Source organism: Camellia sinensis, chromosome 10, assembly GCF_055761805.1.
Source record: "Camellia sinensis isolate YWXY chromosome 10, ASM5576180v1, whole genome shotgun sequence".
NCBI lineage: Eukaryota > Viridiplantae > Streptophyta > Magnoliopsida > Ericales > Theaceae > Camellia > Camellia sinensis.
In genome coordinates, this window is record NC_138970.1 from 41173926 (window position 1) to 41189484 (window position 15559).

The 15559-nt window shown below is 33.6% G+C and overlaps 1 long non-coding RNA gene across 1 annotated transcript; it reads right to left on the reverse strand.

The window, feature by feature from the left end:
• Positions 1–7306: 7306 nt before the first annotated feature.
• On the reverse strand, positions 7307–9631 carry LOC145801604 (uncharacterized). Its single transcript, XR_014343231.1, has 4 exons — positions 8623–9631; positions 8381–8433; positions 8175–8287; positions 7307–7409 (listed from the first exon to the last, which is right to left on the reverse strand). It is a non-coding gene; the product is annotated as an uncharacterized LOC145801604 (long non-coding RNA).
• Positions 9632–15559: the final 5928 nt, after the last annotated feature.

Here is a 15559-nt window from a genome sequence, read left to right on the forward strand (position 1 = left end):
GGTAGTAACTCGCTAGAGTCACTCTCAACTCGCTATCATCAATGTGAAGCATCTCAAATGTCTTCACAGTTTGTTCGAGCCACTCATCCGCTTTTCTAGGCTCTTGGCCACCATGGAATTTATCCGATTTGGCCCGCAAAAACTTCCCAGTAAGGAAACTCGCTCTTGCCTCTAAGGTGTTCTCTCAGGCTTGGTTCTCTGCCCTCAACAAGTTCATAGCCCCTGCTATTTCTCTAGGTAGGGCCCCCATTGCGGTTTAACCTACTTGTTCGGCATGTTCAGCAAAATTAGCTTGGCTTGACTCTTCCTCTTGCACCGGGACCTTATGGACCGGTACCTCATGCATACCCCGGCGAGCCTTACCACACCTCCCGCCTCTACCACCACGAGTTTGACCTCTTCTTGACATCCTATAAAGGACAATAGAAATGATTTAGCACACTAACCAATACGTGCCCGCAATTTACCTCACACGTCTAATCACCGCAATTCTATATATTTCATTACTATATAGACATTTCAATTTCATTCCACATAAGCACTTAGCCAAGTAAACACATACAGATTATTCTTTCATGATAAAATTCGATCCACGAAAAACTAAGAATTCTTAGTAGAACGAGTATTGATCAAGTACCCTTCTAAAAAGACCTCAAGGAATTTAACAGGCGTGGACAACATCCCAAAAGTTCAATCCCATACCCACATAGCCACATAAACATGTTAGCACTTCGTCACACTAACATTTTCCTATCATGCAACCTATCATGCAACACGAACCCATTGTGGTAAAATAACCACTTCCAACAAGCTCCAAGTATTCAAACCCGGTAGCTCTGGTACCAAGTTGTGACGCCCACATTTTCATGCCCAAATGGTAATATAATAGTCATGGCCCTTTAAAGTAAAGTAGATAATAAATCGTCATACTTGCATTACATGATGTAAATAGTCTTCATGCGATAATACAATTAATCCAACAACAATTAATTAAACAACAAATACCCCCAAGGGTTTACAAGTTTTCAAGGCTTGAGCCTGGTTACACAAAACAGTTATTCAAACCCACACATACAAAGCCCTTCCCTTACAGTCAGAGTCATAGCAAGTAAGCACATTATGCTCTCTGCACACACTTCCACGCCTTCAATTAGGCGGAATCACCACATGTTTTCCTACACAAGAATCCCGTAGGGTGAGCATAAAGCCCAGTAGGAAATTCTTAACAAAGTATATACATTTTATACAAGTCTCGTGAGATGGAATGCTTATGCCATGCCATGCCTTTTTGAAAATAGAACACACATTCATCTTTTGAAAACCAACATGCTCAATAATGTCATGCAACTTCAACTGCTCAACATTGATCAAATTTTATTCGAGGGGCTGTAAATACAACTCCGTAAATCCCTAGGTTTGTGTCTGCAAATAGACTATATAAGTACTACCAATTTGTCATTTTTACCGGTATTAACCGGAAGGCTCAACACCTATAATCTGTCATTTTTACCAGTATTAATTGGAAGTCTCGACACCCATAATTTTTCATTTTTACCAGTATTAACTAGAAGGCTTGACACCCATAATCTATCATTTTTACGAGTATTAATTGGAAGGCTCGACACCTATCCTCTATACTACCTTTCGAGACCTACCATCGTATTCACTCCAAAACCATTTCATGAAAACTTGTTTCTCAACATTCTTTTCTAAATGCAAAGTTTTCAAATCAAATTTCAAAGCTTTTCATTATCAAATGAATTGATATGCCAATGCAATGATTAATAATACAATGCAATATTTCTTCCACTTCAATGCAATTTCACAAGATAAATAAATACTTTTATTTCAATTCATCTGAGGAATAACATAATTCCCACATTTCAAACATTTCCAACAACTTAGTCATTTCAAGACTATATCAACACTTTTAAACAACAATTTCCAAAACTTCAACAATTCCCTTATTCCATGGAAAACCATCATTTATATGTAATAAATAAACAATTTTCAAACATCATTTATTTTGACACACAAAATAAATATAACAACATATTCTAAAGATTTTCAACTTCTTTCTTAAAAATCTCCAATTTTTAGGTTTTCTCACCAAAAACCATTCATCTTTAAATATTTGAGAAGATCTCGCCAAAAACATCTTTCTTTCATCCACATAGTTCAAAACTCTCAATTTCGATTTTTAAAGGAAAAGGAAGTAAACACACTCTCAAAATCACTCATTTTCTTTAATCAATAATCAATTTTCAAAAAAAAAAAAAAAACTAATCAAAGGATGATTTCGAAAACCATCTAGATCTTGCAAAAACATATATATATATATATATATATATATAACTTAAAGAAAATCCCTACCTCAAGTGTAGAAGACGAGCAAGCAAGATCGAAACTCCAAAAATGACGAAACCAACTCTTACTTGGGTCAACATGAAGCTCTTGGAGCCCTCTATGTTATTCTCAAAGACACTAGGGTCAAGAACACAACGGATCTAGATGAAATCTTAGAGAGAAGGTGTATTCTAGAGATAGAGTATGAAAACTTACGTTTTTGGAGAGTTTAGAGAGAGAGTGTGAGTGAGCTGCAAAAGTGTTCTGAAATATCCCATTCACGATCTGATATAGACAAGCTCGCTCGAGCGAAGGAGTTGTCGCTCGAGCGACTAGACACAACAAGTCGCCTCGCTCGAGTGCAAGAAGCGTCGCTCAAGCGTAGAATGCAAAGCTTCAGGTCTGTCACCAATGCAGACGCACGCTCGAACGCAAGAAGTCTCGCTCGAGCGAAGAAACAATTTCACAACACTACTACAAAAATAGATTAAGATCACACTTTTTTTGTGTGATGTATGTTATTTAATCACACCTTTTAAGTTTTATCAAAGTGTGATCTTTGGGAGTGTGATTAAAAGGGGTCATTTTTAATCACACTTTTTAAGTGTGCTTAATAACATTTAGATCACACCTTTTAAGTGTGATTAAAAATATTTAGATCACATCTTTTAAGTGTGATTAAAAATATTTAGATCACATCTTTTAAGTGTGATTAAAAATATTTAGATCACACCTTTTAAGTGTGATTAAAAATATTTAGATCACATCTTTTAAGTGTGATTAAAGATATTTAAATCACACCTTTTAAGTGTGATTAAAAATATTTTGATCACATCTTTTAAGTGTGATTAAAGATATTTAGATCACACCTTTTAAGTGTGATTAAAAATATTTAGATCACACCTTTTAAGTGTGATCTTTGGAAGTGTGATTAAAAAGAATCATTTTTAATCACACTTTTTAAGTGTGATTAATAACATTTAGATTACATCTTTTAAGTGTGATTAAAAATATTTACATCACATCTTTTAAGTGTGATTAATAACTAATAAAATATGTGATAAAAAAAGGATTCGACATATTTGAAAAATAATCAATATTATTTTTGTATGCACGTTTGAAGAATGTAATACACACAATATATTATATTTTGAATCATAACCACATATTGAATAGAATAACGTCATATATTTCATAAATGGAAATTAAATATTCAAAAGTATATACAAAAGAATTAAATAAAAAAAAAATTAACTGTGTTTACATCTATTAAAAAATGAAAAAAACTTAAAAAACTAAGTTCTTTAATTCTTGGACCATATTTTGCATCTTTCCAAAAAATTTCTGACCTGAAAAATGAAAACACAAATTAATCCAAAAACCACTGATGCATATGAATAAACTAAAAAGTTAATTCAACAAACTAAAATAGGAACATTAATCATTTCTGTTTGATCTTAATCATTTTGCAAGTAACTTCCCTGTTAACAATTAGATGCCATAGCAGCTCAGTGTCAATGACATTGTAATTAGGAGGTCACTAATGAACACAGTATTTAAAAATGATAAATCTCAATACAGCTTGTGTACGATCTTTTTGTGAATATATATTATTATTACTGTTGAACCATAATTTTAGGTACCCATAAATAAATAAATAAAAACTCAAGAAACCTTTGGTGCCTTGGGGGTTCCTTGAGCCTTTGAAAACACTATTCCTCCATCCCCCCTCCAGCCACTCCCTCACCCCCTTTAGCCACCCTTTCCCTTCCCGGCGACTACTTCACCTTTCCTGCAACTCACCAAACATGTTTTCTTATTTTTGTTAGTATTTGTTTGGAAAACATGTGTATATTAAACATGTTTTGAGTTTTTTCTTTTTTTTTTTTTTTTTTGGGACAATATGTTTCCTGTTTTTTGTTTACAAAGAAGAAACAGAAAATTAGTTTGAGAGTAAACTATAATGTTAAATACTAATTACCAATGGATGTAATGAGAAAACAAAGGTGGAGCAGAGTCACATAAAATACCATGGTCATCAAAGTCTCCTGCAGTCATGGTGGCTAACAAACTGTTGTTGACAAACTCAGAATCCTCAAGGTTGGAAAGAGATGTTCTTGCTGAGTTACTATTTGATCCATCTTTCTTCCTCTTATGCTGAGCAGCTGCCCCTATTAGCTTCATCCTCAATTTACTTGGAGATATTATACCACCCTACATTACCCATTTATTTATACCACCAAAAAAAATTTAAAAATCAAATACCACATTCAGGAAAAATACCCAAAAAGATTAAAAAGAAAAAGAAATTCAACATTGTAATAGAATCATTTGAACACTAAAGCCCCCCATTCAAGAATTTCATTCAAACACCATAATGGGTTCTCTTATCTTACTAATTCAAAATTTGAAAGATTTGTTTAAACAAAAATCAAATATTTAGGAAACCCATCAAGAATTTCTCTAAATTTCTTCTCTGCTGTTATTTAGGTCCATAATTTCTTCTTCTTCTTTATCTAATAATGGATTGGATCACCTAATGACTAAAACTATATATTATTTTCTCTGCTGTTATTTTTCATATCTAATTTACTCTCTGTTAATTTCCCTAGCCTTAAAGCATTGTCACCTAGAGGTCAAGTTTGTGTGTTCTTTCTTGTGTGTTTGTTCTTCTTGTGTTTTGAGTCTTACCGATTATAGTTAGGCATTATGGATTGCTAACGCCTTTGACATGTATGAACAAATTAAGTGGCTTTACTAAATGTGTCGATTCCCATCTCTTTCATTGATCATGGTAAACCTCATTCTTCTAGACTTGAGATGAAAAAGCTCAGCAACACTCAACAATCTCCAAAAATCATAGAATTAACATATCATCTCTTATATCACACCTTTAAGTAGGATTAATCATTGATTGGATTCACCACAGAACTGTTATGGTTCTTGAATAAATGCAATTAAGAACACAATCCCAATCCTACTGCACTCAAGGAAGTGCAAGTGTGTTTCCTTTTCAGATATCTTTCAAATTACAATGATTTACTTTATGAAGTAGAAACAAGTATGTTCTTTCTATAAGAAAAAACACAAATAAATGAGTCAAAATGAAGAGAAAACCTCAAAAAATAAATAAACAAATAAAAGCGAAGGAAGAGAGCAGTTACAGAACTAGATGGTCTGGTCAGAAATATCTCAAGAAGCTTTACTCATCCCGTTGAGAATTACTCATCCCTGTTGAGAATAACAATTGTTGCAACAACGATAAAAAGAAACTTTGAAGTAGTCAAATGAAATGAATCTAGAACAACATTCGGAACAAGCAAAGGTAGAAATCTATGCATTAGAAAATAATGAACACTTAACTGATTCATACAATTGGAGTGTGATCTATTCAGTTTTACACCTGTACATATGTTCTCCCCTAACAAATTGAAACAAATGCTAGTTATGAAAACTATATAAGTGCTGCAGCCTACAGGTGCTTTCCAATCCTCAATTAGTGCTACGTAATGTGAAGTTAAAATTGTAATTCTAACCATCAAATCCAAATAAACTTGGTGGAGAAACACACACACACACACACACAAATTAAATTATTGGTTTCTCCCAAATAATTTGTTGTGCTGTGCTCTAAGTAGCACTGACACGTGACCGCTTTGACACAAGGCCACATTTATTTTCAAAAAATGCACGACACGATATGTCTGGAACATTTTTAAAAATTATACTTTTATAAATTTATTATATGTCAACTATGTGAATAGCTTATTCAGAGGTAATAAAAAAAACAAAATAACACTAATTAAAATTAAAAGGTTATAAATTTCATAACCTAAAAACATCAATATATCAATCACATGACCATTAATCGCAATATAAAGAATGCAAAATAATAGTAGAATATAGAAATACAAATGATGAATTCATTTTATTAATATTTGAAAATATATTCAGGTTCCACACGTAGAGCCCACATTTAGGTTCCACACACATGTTGTCAAAGTAATCGGGACACCATCCAGTATACCAATTACACTAAAATAATATCCACGAACTGAAATTACAAGCGCACAACCACCAATCAAACATTCGCAAATGCACTATAATTTAAACTATTCCTTGGCACTTTTAACTCAATATTTTAATTTAAAAATCAAAAAATCATTAAAAAAATCAAAAAAATCAACAACTTAAAAAAAAAAGAAAAAAAAAGGTCAAATATTGTGTTTTCTCTATACTTTTTGTACATTTTTCTGTAAAAAGTTAACAAGTGATCCCAAATATAATTTTTTACCTTATATTTTTGTCAAAAAATAAAAAAAAAATTACTAAAATAGCATGTTAGGCAGAAAAATACATATAACTCTAAAACAGGGAAAATTACTCCCTCCAGTGTTTCTGAAATTTTAAAAATTAGAGTTCTAAAAGGAACGAAATGCTCAAGGATTGCTTGCGCATATTTACATTATCTCGATATGGAATAAACTGAAAAATAAAATAAAATAAATTGATGCATAAATAAATGTAATTTGGTGACACCTATAACAGAAAATTGTCGATCATATGTTGTATCACATCAGCTCCGGCGGAATTCACACAGTAAGTTTTTACTTGCACGAGCAGAACAAAAGAAAAAGGTCACTCATTAGAAATGTTGATACTACTATCTTTCCCAAACAAGAAGAGATGATAAACTACTTTCTTTCTCTTTTATCTCACTCTTATACTATCCAAACAAGAAGAAGATAAACTAGTACTACTATCATTTCTTTGTTTACTTCTCTCCTATTTTGCCAAATGGATTGAAATCTGATTGTGCTGACCCTCTTTTATCTGGAGGGGAATTCAAACTAGAGAGTTCCAATCCATTTCAAGAGGTTGACCTCCAAACCGCATTTTACTCATTGAGGTTATTATGTTGTTCCTTGATTCTGTAGTTAAAGTAAAGAGAAAGAAGAAACTTGCCTGAATAGTATTGTGCCCCAAAAGTCTTTGTTTAGTTCCACTGAAGTCAATATCAACCCTTTCCCAGCTCATTTTTGTGAGACCCCTGATCATTGCCTCTACAATTGGACGCAATGAGGAAAGAGTGTGAAAATTAGGGAATAATCAAGAATAAATATTTTACTTATATATAGAGCTCAGAATAATTGGACAATTTGAAATGATGGTAATGAAATCATATTGAACTTCAAATCCTCAAGAGCATAATGAAAATTTCATTTACTTGTATAAAGTTCTTCACCAAATAACTGTTCTAGAACTTCTAGTATTACCTCTTCAATTTCTCTTTTCCATTTTCTTTCCACTTGCTATAACAAATCAGGTTGTGTGTGTTGTGTGTGTGTGTGTGTGTTTTTCTTCCAGTTTTGACTAAACCAAGACATGCTAGTTCGAAGCCCAACCTTGTTTCACACTGAAATTCATTTTCAGTTCTTTCATTCTTTCACTAACTGGTATATGCTAGAACAGTCTGTATGCTTAGAAATTGAGCTAGCCCGATACACCTAAAATAATCCAGTACAAACCAGAAAATTAACTGGAACTGTGTTGAGTCTCCATTATTCCAGTTTCCTGTTAAAATGGTATGTACCAGCTGGTACAACATGGTGTTGAGCGGGATTCACAATATTGCCGGTAACTTTTTACTCTCCTTCACAATTCCAGAAAAACTAAATATACAAGTGAAATCTACATTTAAAATGAAGGAAAAACCTTTTTTATTTTAATTTTTAACTTGGTTTTTTAATGGGAAGTAATGGTTCTTGAATCTTGTAAGATTAGTGCTGTAGAACATGAATAACATTGACAAAAATTTGGTAACTAACCTTCCATATCAATGGTCTTGCATACATTGACTTGGCCCTCTAAAAACATTTCTTCTTGAGTATTCACAGGTTTTGCTAACTCCACATTTACGACATGCGGGTATTTGTCAATTCTTGATAGATTTTGACGCTGAAAAAAAATAAAGAAAAAAAAGTAAGAAAAATTGGAAACACAATTCTAAAGCTCCATAAAGATTAAGAATTACCTTTGGGAGCTCACTTCGACGCCGCAGTGATGATGTACTCCATCCAACAAGATCTAAGAGGAAGTGTTAAGTTCTTCACATAAATTAGAGGATTTCAAAAAGAAGAAAATTGGAACAGCCTAACTAGTTTTTCATGTATTGCTTGAGCATATGTTTAAATGTCCTGACATTTTATCTCCAAATATTTTCCTACATAAACAAGTAAAAAATAATAAACAAATGTATATAGTATGGCAGGATACGATCATATCGTGCATTAGCGTAGGCAACCCGACGCCTAAAGGACCGTAGAGTAGATCTGCAGAGACAAGACAAGGAGTCAAGATAGGTTCTATATCATTTGTAGTCACAAAGAAACATTTGTTTGACTTCTGATCAGAATCTATTAAATTCACGAGGGCTCACATAATGGAAGATCATCAGTATCGTTGGCCATTTGAAGTAAAATAGGAGGTTTTTCATTATCACCATCTCTCAAGAATAAATGTTTCCCTGTTCTTCCAAGCAATGATGATGCATGAGCAGCTGCTTTCTCCAGGGAATAAAAGCCGCAAAATGAAAATATATCCTAAAAGAAGAATGATATATATACATCCTAAAAAAATAAAAATAAAAATAAAAATAGAAACTCGCGGTTCTCAGCATTTAACAAAATCCAAATGAATTACCAACACCAAATGAAGATTTATAAAAATAAAAACTAATGAAAAGAAAAATAGTGTTCTGCAATAAGGATTCAAAAACCAAATTCATAAATCTATTAGATGTCATGACTGCCACATTCAAATGCTCAGATCAAAATTGTCCACATGTATTTGTTTTTGTGAGAATCCAAATATTCAACATCATCAAATCTTGATAAGAAATAGAGAGAAAAATAATAAAGAGGAATTCAGGACTAATACAAAAGCCCAATACAGTAATCATCTTCCGATATCAAGATCAAAACGTATGAACATCATAATCACCAGTTACAAACCTTCAAAAACAAAAAAAAAATAGAAAATAAATTTATAAAAATGATATTTTATAATTTGAGAGTGAAACAAATAAGACCATTAAGCAACTGACAGACTGACCATCCAATCTCTTACAATACAAAGAAGAAGAAACAGAAAACCCAATTGAGATTATTACCCAAATCTGATGAATCTTTAGGTCCAAAGAAGAGAGAGAATAGTCAAAATCAAAAAGAAACCACTCCAAAAGTTGATACTATTCAAATGAAAAAACAAAGACAACCCACAAAGAAAAAAAAGCCCCCAAAACATCCCAGGAATTTATAGATAATGGATCTGGTGACTTGTGAGTCCACAAGATCCTCAATAGTAATTTCATTTTCCAAAACAGTAAACAAGATCCTCAATAGAAAAGTGAAGAAACTGAACCTTCTGAGCAATCTGAGATTGCTTGTGGACTTCACGAGCCTCTTTCTTTCGTTTGCGCTCGAAATGATCATGGCGATAGCCATTTTTCTTCCTGTGAAGCTCTATGTAATCTCCTTGAGGCTTAACAAATCTTAAGAGATTAGGGATTTTTGGTTTTGGGCCCCCGGGGGGGGGAATGGAAAAAAAAAAGCGGGAATGAAAAAAAAAAGAGAGGGAGACGGGGGTGGATAAAAAAATAATAAAATCTTTTTTTTAGGGTCACAAATAAAATTTAAACAACAAAACAATGTCGTTTAACTTTTCTTTTCTTTTTTGTGACGAGGGTTACTGTTGCTAAAATTTTTTATTTTTTGTTAAAATAATTATTTTTGTAATTAATGAAAAAAATTTCATTTTTTTTTAGTTACTAAGATTAAAAATTTATTTGTTTTATTTTTATTTTAATTAAAAAAATATTATTATTATTTTTTATTTCGTAGAAGTAGGGGTAATATTTTAATGAAAAATATTTTTCACTAAAATAAAAGTTAATTTTCTATGGTCAATGAAAAATATTTTTCTACGGCCTATTTTTTTTTTGTTACTAAAAATCATGAACTATTTTTTTGTGGTAGAAGAAAGAGAGCGACATTAGTGGTGGAGGTGGTGGATAAGAGATGATGGTGGTGGTGGTAGTGATGGTGAAAGATATTAGTGGTGAAGTTGTGGTAGTGGTAGTGTAGATGGAGTGGCAGGGGTGAAGGAGAGGTAATGGTAGTAGTAATGGCAGTAGTGGTAGTGGTGGTAGTGGAGTGGTGGCGATAGTAGTAGTAATGGTAGTCGTAGAGATGAAATGGCGACAGTGGAAGTAGTGGTGGTGGTGGAATGACGTTTGCAGTAGTGGTGAAGGTGGTAGAGGAGATGAGTGGTAAGAGAGAGAGATGAGTGAGAGACAGATAGACAGAGAGAGAAAGAGAGAGAGAGAGAGAGAGAGAGATAGAGAGAGAAATAGGGACAGAGTGATGAGCGAGAGAGAGACAAAGTGGTTGCTAAAAGTGTATTTTTTTTGTAGTGGATCGATAAATCGAAAGGGAGCTTAGTAAATAGAGAAGACGGGAGGGAGAGAGTGAGCAACACAAACACAGTGGGAGAGAGAGAGAGAGAGAGAGAGACAAAAAAAGAAAGAGATAGAGAGTGAGAGACAGAAAAGAGACAGAGAGAGAAGAGAGATGGACGAGAGAGAAAGAGAGAGACAGAGAGAGAAGAGAGATGAGCGAGAGAGACAGAGAGAGATGAGAGAGAGAGATAGAGAGATGAGCAAAAGAGACAGAGAGAAAAAAGAGATGAGAGAGGAGATAGATGAGTGAGAGACACAGAGAGAGAGAGACAGATAGACAGAAAGAAAAGAGTGATGAGTGAGAGAGAGAAAGAGAAGAGAGAGAGGAAGATGAAAAAATAGGTGAAAAGATATAGACAAAGAAAGAGAGAGAAAAAAAGAGCGAAAAGAGATAAACGAGAGAGAGACAGAGAGAGATGAGCGAGAGAGATAAAGAAAAGAGAGATAGAAAAGAGAGACAGAGAGAGAAGAGAGGCGAGAGAGATAGACAGAAGAGAGATGGACGAGAGACACAGAGAGAAAGAGAGAAGGACAAACAGACAGACAGACAGACAGAGAAGAGTGATGAGTAAGAGAGAGAAAAATAAGAGAAACAGAGACACAGAGAGAAAGAGAGAGATAGACAAACAGAGAAAAGTGATGAGTGAGAGAGAGAGAGAAGAGAGACAGAGAGATAGAAAGATGAAAAAATGGGTGAAAAAGTTCCGCATCTAATGCCTCCTTTTCTAGTAGTGAGTCATCTCTATCATTCATGGGTAGAATAGAGGTGAGGATTTGGGAATTGTATATTTTATATAAAAATCAAATTGAAATATTTTATACAATCACACCTATTTAGGAAGTGTGATTAAAAAGTAGTAATGTATATATAATCACACTTTAATTAAAATGTGTGATTAAAAAATATATAAATAATCACACTTTAATTAGAATGTGTGGTTAAAAAATATATATATAATCACACCTATTTAAAAAGTGTGATTAAAAAGTAGTAGTGTATATATAATCACACTTTAATTAGAAGGTGTGATTAAAAAATATATAAATAATCACACTTTAATTAGAATGTGTGGTTAAAAAATATATACATAATCACACCTATTTAAAAAGTGTGATTAAAAAATAGTAGTGTATATATAATCACACTTTAATTAGAATGTGTGATTAAAAAATATATAAATAATCACACTTTAATTAGAATGTGTGATTAAAAAATATATATATATAATCACACTTGTTTAAAAAGTGTGATTAAAAAGTAGTAGTGTATATATAATCACACTTTAATTAGAAGGTGTGATTAAAAATATATATATATAATCACACTTAATTTAAAAGTGACATAAAAAATAAATATTATCACACTCAATCAAATTAAGTGTGATTAAAATATCAATCTAATTTTTTTTATCACACTTCCAATAAAAGTGAGATCTTTTTTTTTGTCAAAGTGTGATCTTTAACTATTTTTGTAGTAGTGCAAGGCTCCCTCGAGTGCTAGAAGCCTCGTTCGAGTGAAGAAGCAAAAATCTAGGCAACGACATTCTAGACCGACCAACAACCAACCTGTTCCAAACACGCCCAACATAATCCAAAACTCAAATACAAAGAGTTAAAGGAAGGAAACAAGACATAGACAACAGTATACAATCACGGAATCCGAGTCCGGAACACAACGAAAGTCGGGGTAAAACCGGGATCGCTATAGTGGGCTTTAAGCGGGCTGATGGGTCGGGCTAGTCGGGTCGAGCCCACGGGTAGGGCCGGACTTCAAAATGATGGCCCAGGCCTTGGCCTAGTGTCTCTAACTGAGCTCAGGCCCAAGCTTGGGCCTAAACGAGCCAGCCCCACCCCTGGCCGCGGGCAGTCTTGAGACTGCCTACGAACCACGAGCCATTTTTACACTCCTATAGATATGCAAATCAAAAATAATAATTCTGTGGTACAAGTCTAAAGTTTTAATTCACACAAGATAATGTGGCAACATCTAAATAACGAGACAAAAGATTGGTACATCAAATTGGGATAGGTGATCCCAAGCCCTAAGCTAACACAATTGTTGCCAGTTTAAAGTTCTTAGAGGAAGTATTTTTTTTTATTTGAATAATTTATACTATCTGTTTTCCATGTTGTTACAATTATTGCACGAAAATTGATAAAATTCACTCATGAAACGATTGTGTCCATCGAAAATGCTAATAATAATTGACAGGGGTCACATTGCAATGCAATTGAAAGCGTGACTTAAATTGGTGAAACTAAAAGCTAGGAAGACAAAACGAAATTTTGCCAAATTAAAAAAACAAACATCTAATGACCCTTTTACTGAATAATAAAAAATGCTACAAAAAGCACAATTAAACAATGGGGCCCCAAAGACAAGAAAACAAAAAACACACATAGATGAAAACTCAGTTGGCAAGGAAGCAACCGAAAGTATACCCCTAAAAGCCAGACCAATTTCCAATTGAAGAAGGTCTCAATTTCACTTGATCTGCTTCCGAATTTCACTAATCGCAGAGAACGAAATATGCTTCCCTTCATTCACCTTCTTCTGTCCTTCAACGACCACTACTAAAAATTGAAACTTTTGCGACGGTGTTAAACGTCGTAAAAGGTGCAAATGCCGTCGTAAAAGATTTTTTGTGATGGAGTAGTGATGGGAAATGGGGGGTGGCAGAAAGGGGCATGACAAAAAGTATTTGCGACAGTTACAAACCGTCGCTTTCTTGTAGCGATGACAAATCAATAGTTTTTTGCGACTGTGTAATTTCACCCAAAAAATGTGGAGAAAAAACTTCACTTTTAGCGACGGTTTAGGTTGCCGTCACTCAAAAGTTTTTTAGAGACGATATTTAACGTTGCAAAAAGTATTATTAGCGACGTTCTATAACATCAACAAAAAAAATAGAATTAAATTAAAATCGTATTCGCGATAATTTAAACCGTCGCTAAAGATTTGAACTAATACGTATATGCAACATGTTAACTCGTTACTAATAAAATGCAAGGAAATGATTATTACATTAGTGGCGGTTTATTATTGTCACAATAAATTTTTTTTCATAAAATAAATATATATTTTATTAATCCATTCCCTGTACAAGTTATTAATATTTTCTAAAATAAAATACATCCACACCCACACCCACACCCACACACATCCACATTCATATTTACAAAATTATACAAATAATATATATATATATATACCTTGTAACAATACAGTGTCAATCAAACTGTAACGACCCAATCTTGGCAAGGCAAAATCCTGCCAAGAGGGTGCACCTCAAACGCTATAGCACCTTTACACCACAATTCCTGTATAATTCTTACATCACATCACCACATCACCAAAAGTGCATAAGACCTTTCAATTGCCTAACATATATGAGATGATCTATTCAAAGACAAAAAAAGTATTATCATGCTACAAGATAGTTCCCAAGCATTTCCTCTCAAAAATAATATAATACATACTAATCACGAATCCATCAATACATCCAACTTCATAAGCAATATTTACAATCAACCTCCTTCATAAAAAAAAAGGGTAAGCTTACATCCTAGAATGACCCTAAGCAAAACCTCAATCACAAGATGCCCACCTGTGATCCTTCAAAAAAATTCTAGTCTTCCAAGTTGAGGCGAGCCACACAAAAGTCTATGAATCTGGAAAAAAAAATTATTTAAAAGAATGAGCTAAAGCCCAATGAGTATACCAATACCATAGAGTTATAAAACTTGCTCCTACCAATAGGGTTAAAAATAAAGATACTAAACATAAGAGCTTAATTGGACTTAAATTTATACAAAATAAAAATAAAAATGATGAAATACAATTTTCATAAAACGTTATCAAGATTTTTCCAAGGAATCTCATAAGGCAGAAAAAAATACATTTGGATAATGAAAGTAAACAAAAATATAACTTTTCAATACATTAAGATTTCCTGTCCATCATACAATCAACTACATAGCCTTAGGGTCGCGTTACCTTGCGACTTAGGTGGTGACGGTACCGTTACCCAAAACATAACCATAGGAACATAGCTCATTTGTTTAGTCTAGTTCATACCTTGAAAAAGATGTGGATATCGAATTTTCATATCATCCTCCCGTTCCCAAGTAGCTTCCTCCAAAGCATGATTTTTCCACAATACCTTTACTAGTGGTATGGTCTTGGAACGTAGTACTTGATCCTTCATGTCCACAATCTCTATGGCTTCCTCTTCATAAGACAAATCATCCTTGAGTTGGATTGGTTGGAAATCTAACACGTGTGATGGGTCAGGCATGTACTTCTTCAACGTGGATACATGAAATACATTGTGAATGCGAGATAGACTAGGTGGTAAGGCCAAACGATAAGCAGTCTTGCCAATGCACTCTAGTATCTCAAATGGCCCAATATACCTTGGACTTAGTTTGCCTTTCTTACCAAATCGCATCACTCCCTTCCATGGCGAGATTCGTAAAAGTACATGATCTCCCACTTGAAATTCCAAATCCCTCCTCCGATTATCTGCATAGCTCTTTTGTCTACTTTGAGCCGCCTTCAACCTTTCTCGAATAATATGCACTTTATTGGTAGTAATTTGAACAATCTCTGGCCCTAACAATTTTCTCTCTCCAACCTTATCCCAACATACTGGAGTTCTACATCTTCGCCCATATAAAGCTTCATAGGGAGCC